Raw genomic sequence first — 15,028 nt, 5'->3', positions numbered from 1 at the left:
AAGTTTAAGGATGGATATTCAGAGACACGATAGTTACTCAGATTTGCTCTTTATTTCTCACGTTTTCTCAAAAAAACTCAGAAAAACTTAAATTTACTCACTTTTATCTGAGTTACTCTTATGCTTGGGAGTTACTCTAATTTACTCAATATTACTCCGAACTTTTCAGATGATTCATATCTTTGATTACCTTGAGAGCAAGAAATATATATGAACGGTGGGATCTAGCAACATGATGTGTATATTTGCGGTGGGAAAAAAGTTTAAGGATGAATATTCAGAGACATGAGAGTTACTCAGATTTACTCTTTATTTTTCAGGTTTTCTCAGAAAAACTCGGAAAAATTCAAATTTACTCACTGTCTTACCCCTCGCAAATACTATAAAGTTTCATCTCACAAAGACTTGTTTCAAAATTCACAATATTTCCAGAAATATAAGTAGATGTGCCTTTATTGCACAAATCTAAAATACCCCTAAAAAGACCGAAAAATGAGGTTACAGTTCTTATAACTTGCTCATTACATGCCCATGATACCCAAACAAGTTCAATAAAAATGGGAAGTTTTATAGTGGGATTTTTCTCGAAAATGAAAAAAGAAATTTTTGACGCAAATTTTCAAACGCGTTTTTTCGAAACTCTGAATTTTAAGTTGTGCCAGTATTGAATTCAACTGACGATATACTCTGACTGTTGAAACTTGTTTGCGCCGCAAAGAGTTTGTACTTTTCCTGTTCAGTGAGGTCGTATTTGTATGTGCAAACTGAAATTGAGTAGTACTTCAACTTCATTTGCACAGAATTTTCAATACTGCCAATGAGCGGTCAAAATTTATTTACTAGGAAAAATGACTGACACGCAAACAGCCGGGTTATCTCTCTTGTAAAAGTATTCTACTTCATCTTGCGGTCGTGGCTTTGCACACAACCCTCCTGTGATTTTTAATGTAAATTTTCGCTATGAGCTCGTTTTACAGTAAAAATTTCAGTTTCTGACTGAAAAATTTATTTGTAGGTGTTTTGAAGAGATTTATCTAACAATTTTGGGAAAAAAATCACTTTTTTGCGATGTTTAATGGGCTTTGCGAATCAAATAACTAATTGTGATGCTGAACTAAAGCATGCAACATATTCAAAACCAACCCCACAAAAAAAATAAAATGGGAAAAATGTGGAAATCAACGATCAACGAAGACTTGCAAAAAGTGTAAAAGAGTGTTCTCTCAGCTTGAAAAAGTCATTTTTTCATAAATCACGTTTTGCAACCTGAAAACAATTTTTTAGAAAGTCGAAATGTTCTACGAAAATGCTATAAATAACATTATTTTTTAATTTCAAGTTGAGCCCCTAAACTTTTTACCATCAATTTATTTTGGAACAGCCTAGTCCAGGGGGACCATGGTAATGATAGTTTATTTAGCTACCGCATCGCAATGTGTCCATAACATGACCATTTACACTTCAGCAAGCTTCAACTAGTGATGGGAAATATCGCCCAAAACAGACATCGATAACAATCGATAATTCCTAGGCTTTTATCGATTTTATCGATAACTATCGATAATTTGACAGCTAGCGTTTGCGGTAAAAAAAATTTTTTCAGATGGTGATGAAAAAAAACTATTTCAGATGGTGATGAAAAAAACTATGACAGATAATTCAGTTGGATAAATTTCCCATGGAAGGTTATCATGTTAGCTTCTTCACAAAAAAATATTACGTCCTTGCGTGCAGCCTTCCGGCAGTTAACCGGAACATTCGCCATGGCGGACGAACACATGCGTGTAGCCGTGTTTTTAAGCTCTTTCTTCGTTTTTCATTAATTCCTCCTCCGTTTTCACGACAAAATTGTTGGAATAGATCTTGCGCTTCAAGTTTGTCCAGAAATTCTCGATGGGATGCAGGTGGGGGACATTGGGCGGATTCGCCGACTTCGGTACCACATCGATATTCAGCCGCTCCATCTCCTCAAACGATCGCTTCGAGTAGTTGGCCGACGTCAAATCTGGCCAGAACACCGTGTCTTCGCGCTTCTGGTATTTCTTGATGAACGACGCAACTTCTGTCAGGCACTTCGTACTATAAATTTCCCCGTTCACGGCCAGCCCGGAGCGAAAGAAGAACAACTTTGACATCCCTTTCTCACTGATTGTCAGCCAAAGCCGCACCTTCTTGGGGAACTTGGTCTGTGAAATAAACTTTACATCGGTGCTCACTTCCTTCGTGGGGGAGGTAAAATACGAAGAGCCCTGCTAGTCGTTGCCATCCAGGGTGAGATAGGTCTAGTCGTCCAATACCACTGCCGCATCGCGATTCACCGGGAAAATCGACTTGACCATCTTATATAACCGCTGTTGCTGCGTCATTGCCTGCAGCTCCGAGACCAGTGGACGGGACAGCCGCTTCCTGCATGTATGTCCATGTTCTCCACACTGTTTTAGAGCATGCACCAACCTCTCGGCTAAGTGCACGCAGCGATTTAGCCACTTTTCCCTCGGTCTTCCTCTTCAGCATCCTTTGAAGCTTCTTGTCGCTCAGGGTCGTTTGCCGTCCGGAACTGCGCTTTCTCTCGATGCTCTGATCGTTGGCCAATAGTGTCAAGATGTTGTAGTTGCCAGAACCGGCATACCCGGCGTCCACAAAGTGCCGCACGATGTCCGTTTTTGACGCGGCGGGGTACCGTTCTTTGAACGCGCACACTTCTGAACGGAGTAGCTTCACTTTTTTCGCCATCACAGTTAGAGTTTGACTGATAGAGCTGTCAAATTTTTTTGTTTACTCATGGGTTACTACGATTGATGATGCATGAGTAGTTTCGTCAGTGCGATTAAAGGTAAACCCATGAAAAATCGGCAATTTTTGTCCATTTGTTTTACCGCAAACGTTATTCGACAAATGCAATTTTGCTATATAAATTTGTAAAAAACAGAGACAGAGATGGCCCAAATAGAATGGATACGTTTGCGTTGCGTTGACGTCAATGTGACAGTAAATGTATGGGCTAACTGTCAAATTGCCGCAAACGCAACCGCAACGTATCCCTTAAGGCCTTGAATGACAAATCTTACGATACTGCGAATGAAAATTCAAACAACCGGATGAGTTAAACAGTTTGTTTTGGAACGTCTTTGGGTTTTACGCCGGGAGTGCTTTCTACGGAGTAGTTTCAAGCCGAAGTTCGTTTTGAAGGTTGTATAATAAGGGAAATAATTGAAGCAGGCAAAATTCTGTCAATTTATAATGGCCATAACTTCACGAAAAATGAATCAATTCTTACAAAACAGGTTTCATTTTACTGGGAAACTGTCCTAGTTTCCTAGTGTTACTTGAGAACTGGACGTGACCAAGGATCACTGGAAATGTTTCGGATTTCCGGAGTGTGTGCCAAAGTGTACATTTTTGCAACGCGTAGAACTTTTTCTGACATTCTGTTTCACTTAGGTTTATATGTTGTCAATAAATCAGAATTTATTTCGGGTTTATTGGTAGCCAAAGCTTGAAAATTTGCCAAGGAATAATCGAGGTATGAATTTATTAAGTATGGGTGTTGATTTTGGCGGTTTTTTCCCTGTTGGGTACTATGCACGTTCTATGCGTTGCAAAAATGTACACTTTGACACACACTCTTGAAATCCGAAACATTTTCGGTGTAGGTTGGTCACACCAAGTTCCCAAGTAATACTAATATAATACTGTTTTCCAGTGAAATGAAGCCGGTTATCAAAATCGATCCATTTTTCGTAAAGTTCTGGCCATTTAAAATTCGAGAGAATTTTATTTATCTTTATTATTTTGTCTACCCCCTGTATAAATCAGGATACTTTTTTGGGGCAACAATTTCGTTGATTTGGATTTTTAGTGGAACTAAAAATTGTTTGTTGGGTAACAGATACCTTAAACTTAAACAGTTCCAAGTTAAACTAAACAATTAACAGAGAATTACCAATAGACTGCCGCTATGCATGTCCATCATATTATAAGAGTTGGCAAGCCAAAGAAAATGCATTTTATTACAATTTCGTATCATTGCTTTTTATGAGATGGTGCAAAAAGTTTGGATATTTTTTTAAAGTTCTCCAGTACTAAGTTGTCGAATTCATCTGTTCTTAGGAAACTAAAAACTATAAATACCTTTTTTGTTACCATTATTTCTCAGAAACTCAGTGACACTCGGGGCGAACCTTTACACCACCCGCAACCAGGGATGCCACATGTACAGATTAATCTGTATTTTACAGATTTTTGGCCGAAGTAACGGTATAGAATCTGTATATACAGATATATAGATTTTCGTCGAAAAGTACAGATTGACAGATTTTTCAAAATTGACATAAATTTTAAAAACAATCCAAATATTATTTTATTAAATATTGAGCAAATTGAACATATTTTCAACTCCTCACACGTTTTAAGCTAAAAATTTGATTTATGTACCATAAAAACTTAAAAAATACAAAGTTCTTTGTGTTTAAACAACACAGATTTTTTTTACAGATATTTTTGTTCCAGATACAGATGTTCAGATGTTTTTCAAGGGAAAACACAGATTGAAATGTGGCAACCCTGTCCGCAACAATGCTAAATCTTGTCGAATAGCAGCACCCAACAAATACCTAGCGGCAAAAGCAACTCCTGGGGTAGGGTAGGAGAGGTCTCTTCTTTTGGGTCTCCTCCAGTAACCAGCCGCACTGACTTGTGCTCACCCAGCTAGCTGGCATCCCGCCATGTTTCGAGGACTAACATCTCAGCGTGTGTGTAAACGAGATAGCATATCACCGCAACTTTTCATACGCATAACACAGCATCTGTCAATGGGGCCGGGCCCGCAAATTGCGGATCCGCAGTGATGTTAGCTCCTAACGGAGCAAAGCAAATAAGATAGAGATGCCAGCTAGCTGTGCTCACCCTTATAATATCGATAATTATCGTTAACGTCAAAAAATTAACGATAATATCGATGACCAGCATTTATCGATATTATCGATAAGTATCGATAAGTTTCCCATCACTAGCTTCAACGTCGTAGCAGATTAATCGACTTCAAAATTTCGGTAACAACGTTTAATCAAAATTTAAGTATTTTCGAAGTGTTTATTATGTTTGTTAATTTTTGTTAGTAATTAATTAGTGTTTTCATAGTTTATCATTAAGACATGAGAATTAAGACCACCATTGTGACAGATGATGTAACAATAAACAAATAACAAATATACAATACTGTGTCGGAATTGTATATTTTTGTGTATGTGCACGTATTGCTATGTGTAGGTGTGTGTTTGTATGTATATATATGTTCATAAATGTTTGCAAACACGGGTGTATACGTGGTTTGTTCATAAACAAACTGTTAAAATGTATTACATTTTCTACTACAGTGAATTTTTCCCGTTGTTTGACACGTCTCTCGGAATAGCATTTTCTTTTATGCAGACTCTCGAAATAGAACGCTTCTGAATGAATCAACCAGAGAACACGATTCTACTGTTCGCTAATTGGAATGTCCAAAAAAATTTCTATCTAAATCATCGTAACCGTAATCTTCTGCAAGTCTAATCACACATTCGACTAAAAACGTGTGTGATCCAATATTAACGCTCTAGTGCCCAATGCCGCCATTTGGCGGGCTTCAGTCGAAGTTCCAAAAAGCTTCAATAAATACTTAAAAAATATTTCTAATGGTTTATAGTGATTTTATCGAAGTCCGTTTAGAAATTATTTGGGCACTAGAGGGTTAACTATTTACCGTTCATTCAGTATCAACTCACTTATTACAAAGTTCCTCGTACGCATCAATATTTATGTAATGTGCCCGAAATAACCGTAGTTGTTTAGTGTGAGATTGGAGACTACATATTAGGCTGTCCCAAAATAAATCGATGTTGAAAAAGTCAAGGTGATCCGCCCTAAATTGGAAGATAATGTTATTTATAGCATTTTTGTAGAACATTTCGACTTTCTAAAAGGTCGTTTTCAGGTTGCCCAAACGTGATTTATGAAAAAATGACTTTTTCAAGCTACAAAACCACTCTTTTGCACATTTTTCAAATCTGTTCGATTCCTAAATTTTTCCATATATTTTTTTATTTTTGTGGGGTTGTTTTTGAATATTTTACATGGTTTGGTTCAGCATCGCATTCAATTATTTGACTCACAGAACCCACTGAACATCACAAAAAAGTTAATTTTCCTTATAATTTTCAGATAAAACCCTTCAAAACACATATAATAATTTTTTTTTGATCAAGAACTGAAATTTTTACTACAGAGCGGAATTCAAGACGAAAATTTTCATGAGAAAAGATCCTCGATATATTATCGGGTGGCTGAGATATCGGCGTTTTTACATGTGATGTGAAACTATACATTTTGTCAAAAATGCCACTAAAGCTCAATATCTTTATTGCACAGTGTTTTATTTTGCCGTTTGTGCGTATAATTTCCTAAATAGTGATTCAAATGTTGATTATAGCCATGAGGTATGTTCGGTGAAGTTTCAGGATGTTCAAAAATGCATCTTTGAATGTAGAAAAAAGGGTGATCAATCCATCAATAAGTGAGATAAAAACTTTACTTTTTAATCAGAATAAGATAGACGCAAGGTGTCTTCGACAAAGTTTTAGGTGATCTTAAAACAAGAAACTTTACCGAAGACATCAGGTTTCTATCTCTGACATATTACGAGAAACATTGAGTTTTCTATTAGAAGGCACGAAAAAATCATAATTTTCGTTCTAACTTTTTTCGCAGATTTTTCCAAATTTTGAAACCTTCTACTAAGTTACCAGCCATCCAAAAATGCATTTGTTTTCTGAACATTGTTACTTTTTATCTCCCAAAATAAACAGTTATCAAGTATCTTTTTTCATGTAAATTCCGTTTTGCAATGAAAATTTCAGTTCTTTCTCAAAATTTTTTTTTTATTTGTGTTTTGAAGGGTTTTATCTAATAATTATTAGAAAAATTATTTTTATTGTGATGTTTAATGGGCTCTGGGAGCCAAAAAAACTGAATACAATGCTGAACCAAACCAGTCAAAATATTCAATAACAACCCCACTGAAATAAAAAAAATTTGGAAAAATTTAGGAATCGAACAGAATTGATAAAAGTGCAAAAAAGTGGGTTTGTAGCTTAAAAAAGTCATTTTTTCATAAATCACGTTTGGGCAACCTGAAAACAATTTTTAAGAAAGTCGAAATGTTCTACAAAAATGCTATAAATAACATTATCTTTCAATTTAGGGCTGAGCACCTTAACTTTTTCAACATCGATTTTTTTTTGGGACACCCTACTACATATCCTAATCAATATTGGACAGATAGATGGCAGAAGTAGTATAGTTGAGCAATTCTCGCTGAAACTAGGCCACTAGATGCACAAGGTCTTTCAAATTTGATATAAATGCACATAGTTATTAGAAATAGAGAAAAAATGATAATGCCATTTTTGTTTGATCGAATTTGATGACTCCTTGGTCACCAAGGGGTGAAACAGTTTTCAGAAAAGTTGAAATTATAGAAATTCTCGATGTATTTTTTGAGCTATATCTCTAAAATTCGTTATGTAAAGTACTACAAGTAGCACTTTTCTGTAAAGAGGAATGATAGGGTTTTCATTTGAAGTAATCAGAATTCAGGCCGCCATCTTGCATTATATCAGAAAAATGCAATTTTGACCGTGTTCGCAACTACCGATTTTCGATCTGAGACCAGCATTGGAAAGCTGAGAAAAAATGCTATAAGATGCAAGAAAAAAATTAGGTGAGCATCAGTGTTAACCCATCAATTGAACCTATTTTCCAAGATGAGTGTTAAAATATTCAACGTACACCGCGCGATCAACGTAGTAACCTGTCTACTGAGACCAAGTGGATGCACATGTTAGAACCCTACTAGCTCCATATATCGTAATCGATTGATGCTACAACTAGTACGCCACTACTGTTTTTTTGAGTTTAGTGAGAATAATGAATACAACACTAGCATGTTTGATACTAACAAAGCGATAATTTTTTTTTATTACTGAGCAGTTCCACAAAAATGTCCCAGTTTTAATATTTTATTTAAATTGTCGTTTTAATGTGGCTGAAACTTTGCATAGACGTTTCTATACGCAAAAGATGCCATTTTGTGCTGCTGGTTTAATTTTTTGCAACACGACTCATTTGTGTGAAGCTATTAAAAATGCTATTTTGGGAAGGTATTGATGATTACAAATATTTTCAGGGCCAAAACGGTTTGTTTGACCGGTATGACGTCTTCTATAAAGTTGTAGATAATATTTTTGTCTCTCCGATAAAATCTACACCTTAAAAAAAATTATTTTTGAAAAACAAATTAAAAAAATGTAAAATTATCGTCAAGTTTTGCCGGGGGGTTAATGAAGACATAGAGAACTAATATTTTGTAGGAAGATGCTCTGCATTATGAAGAACCATCATGCAAAAAATTAACGCTCTACGACATCATTTACTTGACGATAATAGAGCCGATACCTTTCTAAAAGCTCATTTTTTTTAAAATCTATTTTTTATTAAGACTACAAAGGATTATTTCAACATTGCAACCAAAGAAAAAGTTATAGAGTGTATATTTTTTTCAGAAAGACAAAATTATTATCTACAACTTTATCGAAGAGGTCATACCGATCAAACAAACCGTTCTGAAAATATTTGTTATCATCAATACCTTCATTCGTTGTTTTGCTTTCGTTTCGGAAAGACGCAAATTGTTTTACTCCGCTTGATTCGACACACGAGTTGTCGTACGACGGGTATTGTTTTATCGGTTCGTTCTTGTGCTGTGCCCTGTGCGACAACAATAGCCTGCAGTTAATCTGCAGAAGCATCTTTTGCGCACTGGCAGGCTAACCTGCCAGTGGCCGTCCCGGTCACGCAGCTGGGATTATAACAGCACAAATATTTCCTCGCCCCGCTGGTTCCCCGCTAGCAGCACGGATCGCCATACGGCTGAGTGAGTGGATTCAATTAGAAGTGGCATCTATAAGGTTGCATGTGAGATACAGCCACTGTGATACAACACGAAACTGGATCTTTTGGTGTCATCATTGTTTGTTCTGCTGAGACACTCTTCCAGATTAATCCTACTAGCAGCCACGAGGTCGTGTAGACAAAAGACCTAGACGTTCGGTGAAGTGTTCACTTTAGAATTATTTTTATTAGAATTATTTTTATTAGAATTATTATTATTAGAACTATTATTATTAGAATTATTATTATTAGAATTATTATTATTTGAATTATTATTATTATTATTATTATTATTATTATTATTATTATTATTATTATTATTATTATTAATATTATTATTATTATTATTAGTATTATTTTTCGTCCCCAATACGATTGTCTTTTTTTTACATTTGATCCATCATAGTTTGAAAAATTGTTTTTATATTTAATACCAATTATTTGATCCCCCCCTATATTCGAATATTTATCGTTTGTGTGCGGTAGAGCGTAACGCTCCCGCAAAAATGGACAACGTGGAACTTTTCCTAGAGGTGGAAACAAATGGGGAGGAGATTGAAATATCCCCCATCAATTCCCCTCTACCTTCCCCTGTACCATCCCCGCTACCTAGCCCTGTGCCAAGGGTACCGGAAATCCGGGTAAAAGCTTACCCAGATGCCGCTAGCGGTCCCTACGTTGTTTACTTCCGGCCCATAAAGAAACCTTTAAATATCATCCAAATTGGCAAGGACCTGGCAAAACAGTTTTCGGCCGTAACCGAGATTACGAAGGTGAGGCCGAACAAACTGCGAGTTGTTGTGAGTAGCTTGAAGCAAGCAAATGAAATTGCTAGCTACGAGCTCTTTACTAGAGGGTACCGCGTGTACATCCCTGCCAAGGACGTGGAGATCGACGGTGTGGTCACCGCAGGAAGCCTCACGGTCGATGACATTTTGCGTCACGGGGTTGGCTGCTTCAAGAACCCCCTGATTCAAGATGTAAAGATACTGGATGTCAAGTAATTGCATTCAGTATCCATCGAAGAAGGGAAGAAGAAATTCCTCCCTTCGGATTCCTTCCGTGTAACATTCGCCGGATCTGCACTGCCGAACTACATCTCTTTGGACAGGGTTCGTCTGCCTGTACGCCTGTTCGTACCGCGGGTCATGCATTGCCAAAACTGCAAGCAGTTAGGTCATACAGCCACCTACTGCTGCAACAAGGCACGCTGCAGCAAGTGCGGAGGCAATCATGCTGAGCCCGCTTGCAGTGAGGACACTGAAAAGTGTCTTTACTGCGAGGGAACTCGGCATGACCTTTCAGCGTGTCTCGCGTACAAACAGCGCGAGGAAAAAATTAAGCGTTCCCTCAAGGAACGATCAAAGCGCTCTTTCGCAGAAATGCTTAAGAGGGCTGAGCTCCCCTCGATAGGAAACATCTTTTCCTTTTTGCCAACCGATGAGGGTACATCTGACGATCCTGTCGAAGGGTGTTCTTATGCCATGCCAGAAGGATTTAGGAAGAGGAGAATGATCAACTCTCCTAATCTTTCTCGCAAAGGTCGCAAGATAACCCCTAGCGGAATGACCAATAAGCCAACACAAAAATAAAGCGGTGAAGAAAAACCGAAGCAAGTACCTCCCGGTTTTAATTTCAAATCAACCCAGGAGTACCCACCGCTTCCTGGGGCACCAAAAACCCCTCGTGCACCCATTTCTCGATCAGAAGATAAAAAAGAAACAGGGTTCATAAAATTTTCTTATATTGTGGACTGGATATTCAAAACATCCAACATACCAGATCCCCTACAAAATATTCTTCTTGCCCTTCTTCCTACAGTGAAAACCTTTTTGAAGCAACTAGTAGCAACTTGGCCCCTCATTTCAGCTATCATATCTTTCGATGACTAATACGGCGAAAGTGGTTAGGAATTTTTTCACTGTATTACAGTGAAATTGCAGAAGTATCTTCCCCAAATTCGATCTATTTTCTCATTTGATAAATACATACAATTGTGACGCATTTGCGCTCTGTGAAACTTTTCTCAATTCAAACGATCAACTCAATTTCCACGATTTTAACATAATTCGTCGAGATCGAGACTCACACGGTGGAGGGGTACTTTTAGAGATCAAAAAGTGCTATTCTTTTTTCAGAATCGACCTCCCCTCGGTCTTGAATATTGAAGTCGTTGCCATTCAAACGAATATGAATGGAAAAGACCTATGCCTTGTTTCGTTATATCCCTCCATCCGCGCGGATTGAACAGAGGCATCTCACTGATATGGCAGAGTTACTTCCCGTGCCTTTTTTGATATTGGGAGATTTTAATTCTCACTGTTCGCTATGGGGGTCGCTGTACGACGACAACCGATCTTCTTTAATCTGTAACTTGATCGACGACTTCAATATGACAATTTTGAATACTGGGGAAGCGACACGTGTACCTAATCCTCCAGCTCGTGAAAGCGTGCTTAACCTATCCCTTTGCTCGACATCACTAGCGTTAGATTGCCGGTGGAAAGTAATCAATGATCCCCACGGTAGTGATCATCTTCCAATCGTTATCTCAATTGCTAATGGTTCAACTCCCCCGGACCCAATCAATATTTCATACGACCTTACTCGTAATATTGATTGGAAGTCATATGAGACGATCATAGCGGAATCCATCGAGTATCACGAGGAACTTCCTCCGGAGGAAGAATACGCGTTCCTTTCTGGCTTGATAATCGACGCCGCGACTCAAGCTCAGACGAAACCGATACCCGGGGTAACGATTAGACAGCGTCCTCCCAACAAGTGGTGGGACAAAGAGTGCTCTGAACTGTACGCGCAAAGGTCCTCGGTGTATTTGGCCTACCGAAAACACGGTACTCTTGATCTGCTCCGAAAGTACGATGTACTGGATAGACAGATGACGAGTTTAATTAAAGCGAAAAAACGCGGGTACTGGCGGCGGTTTGTAAACGCGTTGTCAAGGGAAACAGCGATGAGCACTCTTTGGGACACGGCCAGACGCATGCGGAATCGTAACGTTTCTAATGAGAGCGAGGAATATTCAGGCCGCTGGATACTCGATTTTGCCAAAAAGGTCTGCCCGGACTCTGTACCGGAACAGAAAACCTTTCGCGACGCGTTTTTAGTAGCTACGGAAGAGCCTCCATTTTCGATGTTGGAATTTTCGATGGCTCTCCTCTCGTGCAACAATAAAGCTCCAGGGTTGGATAGAATTAAATTCAACTTGTTGAAGAATCTACCCGACTCTGCAAAAAGACGCTTGTTGGACTTGTTTAACAAGTTTCTTGAGCTAAACATTGTTCCGCACGACTGGAGGGAGGTAAAAGTCATTGCTATTCAAAAACCCGGAAACCTGCCTCTGACCACAATTCTTATAGACCGATTGCTATTCTCTCTTGCCTCCGGAAATTAATGGAGAAAATGATCCTCTTACGGTTAGACAAATGGGTCGAAACAAATGGTTTACTTTCAGATACTCAATTTGGCTTTCGCCGGGGCAAAGGGACGAACGATTTCCTAGCGTTGCTCTCTACTGAAATTCAACTCGCCTTGGCTCGAAAAGAGCAAATGGCTTCTGCATTCTTGGATATTAAGGGGGCTTTTGACTCCGACTCTGTAAAAGTGTTAAGCGAGAAACTTCACTCGCAGGGACTTTCACCAAATTTGAATAACTTTTTGCTCAACTTGTTGTCAGAAAAGCATATGTATTTCTCACATGGCGATTCGACAACTTCCCGAATTAGCTACATGGGTCTTCCTCAAGGCTCATGTTTAAGCCCCCTTTTATATAATTTTTACGTCAAGGACATCGATGAATGTCTTGCAAATTCATGCACGCTAAGGCAACTTGCAGACGATAGCGTTGGATCCATTACTGGTAGCGAAGCTAGCGATCTGCAAGGACCATTGCAAGATACCTTAGACAATTTGTCTGAATGGGCTCTTAAGCTGGGTATCGAATTCTCTCCGGAGAAAACTGAGCTGGTCGTTTTTTCTTGGAAGCATAACCCAGCTCAGCTGCAGCTCCTACTAACGGGTAAAACGATCTCTCAGGTTTTAGTCGCTAAATATCTCGGGGTCTGGTTCGACTCTAAATGCACCTGGGCTTGTCATATTAGGTATCTGACACAAAAATGCCAACAGAGGATTAATTTTCTTCGTACGATTACCGGAACCTGGTGGAGAGCCCACCCAGGAGACCTTCTAAGGTTATACCAAACAACGATATTGTCAGTTCTTAAGTACGGGTGTTTCTGCTTCCGCTCCGCAGCAAACACACATTTGATCTAACTGGGACGAATACAATATCGTTGTTTGCGTATTGCCTTAGGTTGCATGCAGTCGACCCATACGATGAGTCTTGAAGTGCTAGCGGGTATCCTTCCATTGAAACATCGCTTTTGGAATCTCTCTTATCGGTTGCTAATTCGATGCACAGTTATGAACCCATTAGTAATTGAAAATTTCGAGAGGTTGGTCGACCTTCAATCCCAAACCAGATTTATGACTTTATATTTTGACTACATGGGTCAAGATATTAATCCTTCTTCATACGATTCCTCCAATGTCGTACTTTTAGATACTTCTAATAATGCTATATTCTTCGACACCACCATGAAAGAAGATATTATTGGTATCCCGGATCAATTGCGACCGCAAGAGATCCCTAAGATTTTTTCCAATAAGTTCAAACATGTTAGTTGTGATAAAATGTGTTACACTGACGGATCTAATCTAGATGAGTCCACTGGCTTCGGTGTTTTTCACGAAAAATTTTAGCGCCTCCTACAAACTCGATGCTCCTGCTTCCGTGTACGTCGCAGAACTTGCCGCTATTCAGTACTCTCTTGGGATCATCGAAACCCTGCCCATAGACCACGACTTCATCTTCATCGACAGTCTCAGTTCCATTGAGGCTCTACGATCGATGAAGACTGTGAAGCACACCCCGTATTTCCTGGGGAAAATACGGCGGTTTTTAAGTGCTTTAACAGATAAAAATTACCGGGTTACCTTAGCGTGGGTCCCTTCTCATTGTCCCATTCCGGGCAATGAAAAGGCTGACGCTTTAGCTAAGGTGGGTGCTATTGATGGCGATATTCATAGTAGACCAATTGCTTATGATGAATTTTATAGCATTTTGCGTCAGAGACCACTCAACAGTTGGCAATCATCATGGAACTCAGATTAACTGGGACGGTGGCTACATTCCATTTTTCCTAAGGTATCGACGCAAGCATGGTTCAAGGGGTTGGATGTAGGTCGGGACTTCATTCGCGTGATGTCTAGACTTATGTCCAATCACTACACGTTAAACACGCATCTCTTTCGTATAGGGCTTGTAGACAGTAATCACTGCGTTTGTGGCGATGGCTACCATGACATCGAGCATGTTGTTTGGTCATGTGCCGAATTCTGTGATGTTAGGTCCGAGCTTATAGATTCCCTCCGGGCCCGAGGAAAACAACCGATCGTTCCCGTTAGAGACATTCTGGGAAGCGGTGATCTTCAGTACATGACACAACTGTACTGTTATTTGAAAAAGACTGACATTAAAATTTAATATTCTTTTGTCTATTTGTCAGAATACCCGTATACGACGCTGGAGACACGAACACGAAGAGCCTAAATCTATGTTTGAAAAACAAAAAGAACACCAGTCGAAACACAAATAGATCGTATATCTTAATTAGTTTAAAGCAAGAATTGTAACTCCCCTCCTCTCACCTTTAATCCCCACTAGCTCGTAGTCGGCCGCGAGAAATAAAAAAGGCCTCCCTCCTTTTCCCGCTAATCTAGAATTAATAAAAAGTGTACTTGGCTCAGTTAAACTTGTAATTGTATCGTGCCGTGTCAAATAAACCATATTTAAATTGAATTATTATTATTAGTATTATTTTTCGTCCCCAATACGATTGTCTTTTTTTTACATTTGATCCATCATAGTTTGAAAAATTGTTTTTATATTTAATACCAATTATTTGATCCCCCCCTATATTCGAATATTTATCGTTTGTGTGCAGTAGAGCGTAACGCT

The 15,028-nt window shown here is 38.8% G+C and overlaps 1 protein-coding gene across 3 annotated transcripts in view; it reads left to right on the top strand.

The window, feature by feature from the left end:
• Positions 1-15,028, top strand: part of LOC129730175 (atrial natriuretic peptide receptor 1-like) — a 269,163-nt gene that overhangs the window by 19,451 nt on the left and 234,684 nt on the right. Inside the window, exon 1 of one of the 3 annotated variants that reach the window (XM_055689293.1) lies at positions 5,030-5,051. The exons of the other annotated variants lie outside the window; for them this stretch is intronic. The gene's annotated coding sequence lies outside the window, so the exon portion shown is untranslated. Of the gene's footprint in view, positions 1-5,029; positions 5,052-15,028 lie in introns of those variants that run through there. 3 annotated transcript variants of the gene reach the window in all.

The sequence above is a fragment of the Wyeomyia smithii genome, chromosome 3, assembly GCF_029784165.1.
Source record: "Wyeomyia smithii strain HCP4-BCI-WySm-NY-G18 chromosome 3, ASM2978416v1, whole genome shotgun sequence".
Classification (NCBI taxonomy): Eukaryota; Metazoa; Arthropoda; class Insecta; order Diptera; family Culicidae; genus Wyeomyia; species Wyeomyia smithii.
Note: the sequence above shows the minus strand (reverse complement) of the source record. Positions and strands in the feature narration are given on the sequence as shown.